General features: G+C 45.9%; 1 protein-coding gene across 2 annotated transcripts in view; it reads left to right on the top strand.

Moving 5' to 3' along the window:
• Positions 1-12000, top strand: part of LOC126469924 (uncharacterized) — a 573978-nt gene that overhangs the window by 239375 nt on the left and 322603 nt on the right. The window lies entirely within an intron of this gene.

Raw genomic sequence — 12000 nt, 5'->3', positions numbered from 1 at the left:
CTCTGGAGGTCAAAAAAATTTTTTTTAAATGACGAATGGTTTTTGTTGACTACAGTTCTAAAAGTTAAAAATCTAAAACTCCAGCATGTCCGTACTTCTGTTATCAGAGATAAAACGTAATGCCTCAGTATTATTGGAACTTGGAACAAAAACTTTCTTCCTGCTATTTTTTTTTTTCGAAAACTGACATTTTTGAGACCGTGGTTGTATAATGAATATAAATTGATACTTGCAAAAAGAAAACAGAAACTAGCTACTGTTAATAAAGCTATTTATCTACACACACATAGCACCGTTACAGGTTTCGAACCGACAGGTTCAACTTACGGCAGGTGTACATGTCTTCATAACATCTTAGTGTTTACATTAGCTTTTTTGTCAACAAATAATATAAACAATAACAAGTATGGTATAAACGTGAACAGCCGTCTGAATAAGCCGATAACGGCGCTGTTTGAGCAAGTAAATTGCATTATTAAGTCTGTCAAGCAATGCGGTCTTCTTTGCTAGAATCAACTGGTAAAAGCTTTCTCATTAGCACTTGGAAACGGTCAGTTTCCTGGTACGGCACTTAGAACATTGCCGTGATTTTCTGACTTCTCTTTTTGCGGTGACACGGTGAGCAGCCTAATTGTGTGGCATCAGAATACCTTGGGTGCTTTTTGGATGCACACAGCTATATCGTTAGTTTTTCATTGTTCATTCTCCTGGTAAATGTCAGTTCGCAATGCGCAGCTATATGCATTGGAATTACATGGAGTGGGTTCATAGCTTTAACTGGCTCAACAATGCGTGTAAATCTTGCTTAACAAAGGCTTTCCTTACTTTTGTTCGTTTCTGTGTAACTGCAAAATATGTCGCTGCTCAAAAAGTTGTGCCCACTCACCAGAAACTTGTTTGTTCTCTTCAAACCATCCCAGGCTGGAGAGGACCTTGAAGCATTGCACTAGAAGCTCGGCCGGCCTACGTGGCAGAGCGGTTTTAGGCGCTTCAGTCTGGTACCGCGCGACCGCTACGTCGCATGTTTGAATCCTGCCTCGGGCATGGATGTGTGTGATGTCCTTAGATTGGTTAGGTTTAAGTATTTCTAAGTTCTAGGGGACTGATGACCTCAGATGTCAAGTCCCACAGTGCTCAGAGCCATTTTGAACTAGAAACTCCAGATGGAAGTACTACTTGGTACAGAGAGTATGTGCCATCTAGTAATGTTTCAAACATTTTCACCATGATTTGAAACTTGGAACAAATTTAGGGACAGGCAGCAGTGCACCGAGAATACAGCACTTGGAACGGGCGTTTGCCGTGCCCTCGCCCGCTAGTATTAAAGTCTCCCCACTTAGCTCGGCATGCTGTCAACCAGCGAACATCTCTGAGGTCGCACCGTGGGCGCTGTGGCGCTAGTAGCGTGCAATAAACCCGCGCTTAAAAGATAAGAGATAACAAAGCAAGCGGAGTAGGTTAAACATCGTGCTTCGTCGTTCCGTTCGCGAGAGATAATTACTGAGATGTGATCAAGGAATTACGGTGGATCTTTCATTTTAAAGAGGAATGTGACCGTAGTAATTTACTATAACGAACAACTACAGAGCTTGCATAAATGAGATGTGCGTTTCGTGTTTCACATGCCCTCTCCCCTACGGGAGCTTGCCACGCTTTGGCGGGTTCGTGCTTAGCTACCCAGGGGGCCCAGCCTTTGCAGCATCTTTTCCCTTCGGTGCTCCATATCTATCCTCCAGCTGTTCTTTCTCCCATCCCTTAGGGAACGTGTGTGCGGTGTTCTTGGGAATGTACTGCATTGTCTGTCGCTGACAAAAGAACAGTGTCACCACTGTTTTTCGTTTTCTTTTCTATGCTTCTCTTTTCCTCTCGTTCCTCTGCTTTGGCGTCAGAGTTTCCTCATTTTCTTCTTCCTCCCTGTGCGCTCCTGAAGCCGGCCCACGCCTCTGACGCAGCCGGAACAGGTGACTGGGTAACGCGTAATTCCCAGCCCCGGGTCGGCAGGTAGGGTTCGCATGGTACAGCTCAGGCCAAGGGAGGGGTGATTACCTCAGCTGCAACCTTCCCAAATTGCCATTGGTCCCTCTGTCAGGTGTTCAGGTGGTGTGACCTGAAGTGTGAACAATGACCTAAGGCAGCTAGGTCCCTTTGTGAAGGGGACTCCCAGTTGGAAGGAGCACACGATCGGAGAAGACAGCAATTCTGGGGGATTTTCTCGCGATGAGCCAATCATCTTGCCAATCAACGCCCACGAAACGTAAACGTAATGAGACTAACGATTCAAAGACCCTGCCCGCTGCACCACGGTTCCTCGTGGTCTCTCATACTGAATACGGTTAGTCCTTCGCCACAGTAAATCCGTTTATTATTCAGAAATGTGTTTATGCAATTGCCAGCCCTGTGAAATCCTGCTCTCGTTTGCATAAAGGCACTTTACTTTTGGAGAGTACTTCTGATTCTCAAGCACAACTACTGCTTGCCGCCTCATTTCTCCACGGCTACCTTGTTCGCGTCGAGGCCCATAGAATTCTGAATTCTTCCCGTGGTGTTATTTACACGAGGCTGCTAGACGGTCTAACCAAGGCCGAAATCCAATGTTACCTCTCTGATTGGGGCGCTTATCTTCTCGTGCTACGGAGGTACAGGAATATGCCTAGTCTAACAGTCATAAATAATAACGGTATTGTCATGTCAGCCGGCCGGTGTGGCCGAGCGGTTCTAGGCGCTTCAGTCTGGCACCGCGCGACCGCTACGTCGCAGGTTCGAATCCTGCCTCGGGCATGGATGCGTGTGATGTCCTTAGTTAGGTTTAAGTAGTTCTAAGTTCTAGGGGACTGATGACCTCAGTTAAGTCCCCATAGTGCTCAGAGCCATTTGAACCATTATGCTTTTAGTATTCTCTCTTCCACTGTTACGGATCTCTCGACTAGATAAGAAAACGTTACGGTTGACATCGCTACTTCAAGCTGCACCACTCGTGATCGTGCGACTGACAATCTTGTTACTTGGTCTCTTAACCTTCCAGCTTCCCCCACTCGACCAGCTAATTACTTTGGTGTACGGAGCGGACTAGTTGGGATCACCAACTGAGGTCCAATCAATTGTTCCTCGAAGACAGCGTGGTTGAATTGCGATACATTCAACAGGCTTCCGAGCATATAAACCAGCGTGATTTAATCGCCGCGAAATGGCACTGCCACAGACCCGTGTACTGCTAGCAGTTAAAAGATCTGGAGCGATATGCCTATTAGTGAGATGTCAGTTTCTTTTCGCAAAAAGGGCTGCGCATCAGTCCCCTTAAAGTGTGTGGTGGTCCGTCTGTGACCACGGTCACGCTTTCGCGTACCATTTCCACGTATGACGTTCTTTTTTAATCACGAGATGACAATTTTGGACACACCCATTACTGTGGCCATAGGAGTGACATTTCGAGTCGTCAAGCTGCTCGTCCGCGATCGTAAACGCTCGTATGATAAAATTTTCTCGGGCTTCCAGCCGCGTCAGATGGTTAAAATCGCACGAGCTTTCGACCGAGCACTCCTCAGTCATTGTCAAGTGGTAGAACTGCTGTGTCGCCGTGGTCGCGTCGTTCCATAGCCGCACTGCTAGCTGTGACGTCACTAGTGCTCTCTTCCTCGCCATATATGGTAATGTTTTCATCCAGAATTCTATTCGACGAAACATTTGTCGTTATGAGGACGAAGTGATTTTGGGACAACGTCATAAAAGAAGCTATTGAAATAAAAACCTCTGAAAACACTAACAAGGACGGCGGTTTGCAGCTCAGCACAGCCTGGCACCTGGCCATCGCGATGTCAAAACGGGCGCGACGGACGCCACAGGTGTAAATGCATATGTGATGCAGTTATCTAGAGGTAGAGCAGAGGTACGTCCTTGTCGGAAAGCGGTGATCGAGCAGAAACTGTACTTCCAGAGATAAAGTTTACAGTGGATATACTCGGTATATGATAACTTTGTACTGATAGCCATATGCTATGAACAAGGGAGTCTTATGGGAGCGAACTATTTAGTTACACGGTAGTGAAAACTGTGATGGGACCGAGGTTCCATTTGCCAGCCGCTATGACGGGAGCGACTCTGTTACGTGAAATACAACCACAGCTGCTTGGCCAGGCGGGCACGTAGAAATATTATCCGAGCAGAACTTCACATTCCTTAACGCCGCCTGAAAATACAGTTTGGACCATTCGTTTAGTCAGTTAATAGCCGCACAGCAAGGGTGAATCGTAGCAGAACAATTGCTGCAGCTTGTAAGTCAATATCGAGATGACAGAGGTCGAGCAACTATGACCTTAAGTGTCGCAATTTCTAGCGCCATAGTGACTCCGATTTCGCTTGTGTTAGCCTTTATGTACCTGAGACGAGGAGTTGTTCAGAAATGTGATCCAGGAACAATTAGAATTCCTTTAGACTGGATTCCCCGAGCGAGGGATGAGAGTAGTTTGATACGTTAAGGATTAGTTTGATAACTTTCTGGTAAATGGGAATAATTGCTGTTGTAATAAGTCTACATATACTCCGCAAATCACGCTGTCTGGCATAAGGCTCTTCAGACCACCTTCACAATAATTCTCTATTATTCCAGTCTCGAACAGTATGCGGAAGAAACGAACGCCTATATCTTTCCGTGCAAGCTCTGACTTCCCTTATTTTATTGATGATGATCGTTTCTCCCTATGTAGATGGGCGTCAACAACATATTTTCGCATTCGGAGAAGAAAGTTGGTGATTGAAATTCCGTCAGTAGGTTTTGCTGCAACGAAAAACGCCTTTGTTTTAATGATGTCAACCCAAAATCCTGTTTCATGTCAGTGACTGCCGCCCCCCCCCCCCCCCACCATTTCTCGATAGTACAAAACTTGCTGCTCTTCTTCGAAATATTCCTTTAATCCTATCTGGTAAGGATCCCACACCGTGCAGTGGTACTCCAAAAGAGGGCGGACAAGCGTAGCATAGCCAGTATCTTTAGTAGGTCTGTTGCATCTTCTAAGTGTTCCTCTGTAAAACGCAGTCTTTGGTTCCCCTTCCGCACAACATTTTCTATTCCAATTTAAGTTGTTCGTTGTAATTCCTAGGTATCTAGTTGAATTTTATGGCCTTTCGACATGGTTGATTGTTCGTGTAACCGAAGTTTAACGGATTCCTTTTAGCACTCGGGTGGATGACCTCTCACTTTTCATTATTTAGGGTCAGTAGCAAATTTTCACATCATCTATACATTCATTTGCAGGTTAAGTGTAGGATTACCGAAGGGGGCAGTGCAGTGGGGCTATCCAGTCTTTGGACAGAAAATTGTCTTCAGCAAAAGTAAAGAGAAGCTGTGTGGAAGCCACCGTGGAGCGTTGTCAGTAGCCGCCAGTGTGGTGATGGGGTCACGTGTAGGAAACAGTACCAGGCACGCAAGTGGATTTGAAAGCAAGAATATTCGGGCTGAGCAGTGAATGGCGCCGGATAGCGGTAACCGTGCAGCACTGTTTCCACGCCAGAGCAGGTCTCCTGTTACGGCAACATGACTGGGCATCGATTTTAGTGAAACAGAGGGGCGCTGGAGGCACATAAATAAGTCTGGATGTTAAGTCTCTCCCACGAAAGTCCAAACGCAGGAACTATGCTAGTAATGTGTACAGGGAATGCTTTAAAGGGAGGGTGCAGGGGGCAGGCACGAGGGAGGGGAGGGGGTGTTTCGTGCTGGACAGCATATGACGGCACACACAGAAAATAGAAATTGGACGCCATTCGCTGCCGCGCAGGAGGCGCTTGGGACAGGGGGTGCTACATGCTGAAACTCGTATGACAACACACTTAAAAGTTAGAAACTAGACACTGCCGGCTGTTGCACAGGGGTGTGAGGTGTGTGTGCTGTGCACGTGGGTGGATGTGTTTCCCAGAATGACGTCGGAGATATGAGAGTGCCGATGCTGATGCCAGCGAAACAGTAAGAGTGCAACAGTCAGATGTAATGTGACACAACAGGCAAGAAAGCACTGATCTCGATGTCAGCACTACTCTGCCCAGTACTGGCAGTGACCCACTACTAACGTTCTCCCCAGATATTAAATTCTTTAGTAAAGTTTTTCACAGTTTGGGCTGCAAAGGGTTAAGACTGTTTCACTTGTTCCTTAGCTGTTCAGTATCAGCTTGAAGTAAGCCAGAACATGTAAAGGAGCTGATTATTAGAGATCGTACCCGGATCCATTTGCCGTGAAATCTCAAAGACTTTGCCATTCGCTGCTACTTTTCTTGTAACTGAAAATGCCAGAAGATTCTAGATTCTGTAAGAATACCAATAACGTCGTACCGTCAAAACGCGATGCTTTCTTCTCGTTTAAGAGAATGTAAAAACAGTTAAAAATGTGGATATAGAAAATATGTGCCTGTACCTGAATGTTACCTGCCTTCCGGGAAAATACGTAAAAGACTCGTACAAGCTTATTCTCTCTGTTCAGTACATAAGTATTGTAAAGTGGTATGTTTGGTGATTCATAAAGAAAGTTATTCAATCGACTTGGGTATTATTTTGTAAGAAATACCTTTCAGATCCCGATCATAATACTTTTGGCTACAATCCATCTCCCTTCGTGCGTGAATTGAGAACTTTACGTTGGGAGTAGTTTCTGTTGCTTTGGCAGAGAAGGAGCAGGTGGTTGCAATCAACTCGGCATTCTATCAACTGAGCACTTATCATCTCTCAGCTGACAAGTGTGTTTGATGAAGAGTCCTCACATAGGACAGACATAGCAGAAATCACGACGACTGAACACCCAGTCTTAAATTCTATCGTTTTCAGTTCAGCTACTGTATCGCTATTGCTAAACATTTGGTCTCGATGGTTAGATATGATACATTCGCAAGAACATAAAGACGATGGAGTGGCTGCCAATCTGTTGCAAATAAGTAATCCACTAATCTGAGTATGGTGCATATATACCGTACAGAGGTGTGTGTGTGTGTGTGTGTGTGTGTGTGTGTGTGTGTGTGAGGGGGGGGGGGGCAGGAGGAGGAGGAGGAGGAGGAAGACGACGACGACGACTACTGGATCGACGACCTCGGTGGCATGGCGGCATTCTTGGATGAACAGGACGCGACAGCAAGAAAAAGACGAACCGACGGCCACTGTATTGTAATTCGCAGAACCCGTCCTTCTGTGGCAGTGTGGCAAGGAGCAGGCGGTACGCTTGATCCCGCAGCCTGCCCAGCGAGGGGACACGCCATACATTTTTACAAGGTGAAAACTGGATAGCAGCACACGTGTGAGTAGCTTGCTCGAAATATGGCGTCAAAAAACATTCGTGCTATTCGTACTCAGCAAGAGCTACCACTTGGAAAATACGTCTCACACACATCAACCTACCCTTCTCTCTCTCTCTCTCTCTCTCTCTCTCTCTCTCTCTCTCTCTCTCTCTCTCTCTCTCCCCCCCCTTCTTGTTAAGGGTAATTAAAACTACAACGGTAAGTGTCGAGAGAGTCGTTCAAAAGAATTCCGTAGATGATCCGCTCACATAGAAGAATCGTTTGGAATGAGAATCAGCGTCACTGAACCGAATATTTAGTTTACAAAACCTTTTTTGTGCTAAGCAAACTATGAAGTTGTGTAGGATAGTGGTTCATAAGGCTACTTTTTACCGCTCCTTACGTCAACCCACACACAATCACTTCGTTGGACATGCGAAGAATGTTCATGACATACGGTTTGAAACATATCTATGTGCAGTGATCGTTCTTGTATATCTGATGGATAAACTCCGAAACGCGTCATGTGAGCGATAGTCATTCCTTGCCTGAACTGCTATTCGCACGTGGTAAGTGTCTTAGCTTACTTCCAAACGTAACTTCCCATTTTAAACTCGCCAGTTTTGACGAGTAAGTGAAAATTAAGGAAAATGAAAGCTCTTGTTGTATTGCGTTCGGTCGTAATCGCAGACGTACTCTCAAATCTTCGAACGCTCTTCGGCTGATCCTTGCATATAAATACTGCTGACGAAGTTTCCCTAGAAATGTAAATCTTCACTCTGCTAAAATTAAAGAAAGTAGAATACAGAGATATTTAATACGATCCACTATGTCCATCTGTAATGAAAACCGGTAAATACATTTGTGAGCATGTAACTTCCCAGAGATATTACCTCTGGCTTTTATAGTTCGCTCCACTTCAGTTTCTGTTCAGATCTCTTGCTTTTCCCTACCTGTCACGAACAGAAATCAAATTGAGTAGATCCTGTATAAAGATCCGATCTCAGCAACGTAGCACGATCTCGGTTTCACTATTTTCCACTGTCGTCGTAATTTGACGTAAAAAAAAAAAATAATAATAATTTTTTCTCGCGAGCTCAGAACGAACTAGACAGATGGTACATTGCCGGTAACTGTATAGTCCTAATCGTTAGCTGCCTCCTAGCATGGCAGATCCTCAATAAATTAAATAAAGGCCCAAACTCGCTACTCGTCGGGCTACACTACACGTCTGCAGTTAGTGTCCACATAGTAGCAGCTTTCTGTTCCGCTGTGAGCAATGACGTGTTTGGTGAGGTAGCAGACTCCAAACGTTCATTGCATGCAGTTGCACTCAGTTTTCGCTCGGAAACTGATTCAAATGGATCTGCATTTACCGCCAGCAGCAGTCGGTGCCCTTCTCCTCCGTCCCTGCCAACTAGCACGTTTGTACGACCACTGTTCTCTCCCTGTAGAAATGTCGGACAGCTCTCGTTTATACGCCAACGATTCGGGAAAGTTGCTGAACACGACAGCTCCCTTCTGCGATTGCGCCCCATTCTGCTGCGCTGATCCCATGCACTGCACTTCTCTGCTGCCACTTAAATCACGTGACCGCCTGGAACCAGTTTTACGCTATAGTTTTAAGACGGTAGCTAATACTTTTGTCCGGTGATCTCGGAAAATACTCAGTTAATTCCGTGTGCACAGACGTAAATGTGAGAGATGTGATAGCCATGGCGAGCGAGTAGAGAGGACTGTGCCTCCCACGCAGCGGTGACGATGTCCGCACAGCCTTGGGCCGGCGGCTACCTCCGAATCCACTCCGCCGTCCAAATTAGAAACTGCGTCAACCACTTCCGTAACCAGCGTAAACAAGTTCCACGCTCCTACTTCGCCGGATAGCGTTGCTGACTCGTAAATTACTCCACATAATCGTGTAACTTCAACAGACCAGTACAACAACTTTTTGTGCGTTCTGGCGAGGGAGAAATTTAATGAATTTAAAATCGCCGTTAAAGGCGACGAAGCTAAGGAAAAATTAAGAGTGCCGTTGAGTCAGAGTTAAAAGTAACTGTGTACTTCTCATTTCAAAGCCGGTTAGGGGAACAGCATTGTACCCACTACTCGGGAAAGAAAAGAAAGTAAGGATGTAACGTCTCGTCGACCACGAAATCATTTGGAACAAAGCACAAGCTGCGATGGGGGAGGAAATCGTACTGTCTTTCCAAAGGAACCACTCCAGCATTTGCGTAAAGCGATTTCAGGAAACCGCGGGGATTTACAGAGCCGCTCCCCCAAATAAGAGCGGTGGAACATAAGAAAGTAAGTCCTTACGAGATTTTCACTCTGCAGCGGAATGTGCGTTGATATGAAACTTCGTGGCAAATTAAAATTGTGTGCCGGACCGAGACTCGAACTCGGGACCTTCACCTTTCGCGGGCAAGAGCTCTACCATCTCAGCTACCCAAGCACGACTCACGGTCTGGCATAGTTTTAATCTGCCAGAAAGTTTAATATCAGAGCACACTCGGCTGCATATTGAAAATATCATTCTGGAAACATCCCCCAGGCTGTGGCTAAGCCATGTCTCCGCAATATCCTTTCTTCCAGGAGTAATAGTTCTGCAAGGTTCGGAGAAGAGCTTCTGTGAAGTTTGAAAGGTAGGAGTCGAGGTACTGGCAGAATTGAAGCTGTGAGGGCGGGTCGTGAGAGAGTAGAGCATTTGCACGCGAAAGGCGAAGGTCCCGAGTTCGAGTCTCGGTCCCGCACACAGTTTTAATTTGCCAGGAAGTTTCATATCAGCGCACACTCTGCTGCAGAGTGAAAATCTACCCCCCCCCCCCCCCCCCCGCCCCCTTCTCCTCCATTTTCTGGTTGGGGACTTCAATGTCCACCACCCGCTTTGGGGTGGTCAGCTAGCTCGGCGCTTTGAATGGTTCGCTCTTAATGCACACTCAAGTGACCAATTTCCATGTGTCCTTAGATTACAGCCACAACTGCCATCTATGCGCCCAAGACACTGGAAGTTTTCCCAAGCCGATTGGACACTCATCTCCTCTCTAGCAACATCTGATGACTGTCAATTTCCTAGCATCGACGATCGGGTCATTCATGTTAACGGAAGTTATTCTTACAGCCGCGGAACGTTCAATACGTCGTACCTCCCATTTGCCCCGGCGCCCCACAGTTCCTTTCTGGAACGAGACATGCCGTGACGCAGTACACGAGCGGAGACGTGATCTTCACGTTTTCCGCCACCACCCTACGTTGCCCAACTGTACCCACTATAAGCAGTTACATGGGCGATGCCGTCGCATCATACGCGATAGCAAGAAGGCATCTGGGACTTATTTACCAGCTCCCTTAACACCTTCATTCCCTCATCTGTTTTTCGGAGTCTAATTAGACGATTATCGGGTCCGTCTAGTTTCTCCCTGACCGCAGTGATAACTGTCGCGCAGAGTACCACAGTGGACCCAATCGCAATTTCTAACTTATTGGATCAACACTTTACCGAGATTTCGAGCTCTTAAAATTAGCCGTCAGCCTCTCTCCCGAAGAAACGAGCGGCAGAAGTGCGACCACTTGCTTTCTCCTCTCAAAATCGCAAAAGCTATAATACCGTTTTCCCTACGCGGGAACTCCAACACGCAGTCTTCGTCTCGCTCTTCTGCCCCAGGACCGGGTGGCATCCACGTCGAAATGTTGCTGCATTTATCATACCGTAGTCTGCGTTACGAAGGCACATCCGCGCGGGGTGACGTGCGTGATTCAGTCTCGTAGATGATTGGTTCTGGGTGGTGAACGACCGCTACAATATTCTAACTTTTAAAATGACTTCCTATTTCGTGAAGTCTGAATGTGCTCCTTTGTAGGACTCGTAACTTTCTCCACTTCTGTTACGGAACTGAGTATAGACACAGTACGAATTACTATTCTTTATATCACGTGTGAGAATTTGTAAATCATTATTTTGAACTCTGAACTGTTTTCAGCTTGTGAATATTTCGTGTACAGTGATTACGAGATCGACTTAGTTTTCTAGTATCTTCGATTACAATTTAGTTCGCCGATTTTGCTGCCAATCTCGTAACGCTCACAACGTAACTACTGCATTTGATAAGTGTGTTTCCTGTCTGTATTATAACTGAATATCGTAGGACCCCTTACAGTTTATTTGAAATGTCTTTTCTCGAATAAAGGTTATTCAGCATAATTCTCAGTAGCCTACATCAATAACAGACATTAGAATAGAACCATTTTTATTAAATTATTCATCTAACTTTTATTTTGTACTGCTGTGTATTTTATTAATTCGCAATTCTAGCCAATGGATAGACTATTTGACTGCAGAATCACTGCTACAGGTTATTTGCAGCGAATTAGTAGCGGGGCTTGAAAGCAGGCGGGCGCGGCTCGACCCTATAACTACGTCCAGCTATTCCCTTTAATCAGAGTCGTGCGTAGCCAAAGTATCTGAAGTATGAACAACCACAGGTAAAGCCACAACTGGTTTGCTCGTATGGTACGCTGTTTGGAATAGCAACTAAACCAGCAGTAACCGTTAGGTACCGTCGCAGTCGGTTGCTGCGTTAAAGGTATAATTCTAATTACCCTGAAAGGAAAGAAACTGCCGGGAAAATAGAAATACGGATATACGGTGTTGGACACAGTACCTTTATAAGTGCTTTGGGGAAGGCCTTTCTGCGCCACCACTATGGTAGCACCTATATCATCATGATCCTTGTGATTGCGAAGAAAGCTTTGCTT

Source organism: Schistocerca serialis, chromosome 3 (genome assembly GCF_023864345.2).
Source record: "Schistocerca serialis cubense isolate TAMUIC-IGC-003099 chromosome 3, iqSchSeri2.2, whole genome shotgun sequence".
In the NCBI taxonomy this organism is placed as follows: Eukaryota; Metazoa; Arthropoda; class Insecta; order Orthoptera; family Acrididae; genus Schistocerca; species Schistocerca serialis.
This window is presented reverse-complemented; position numbering and strand designations above follow the sequence as displayed.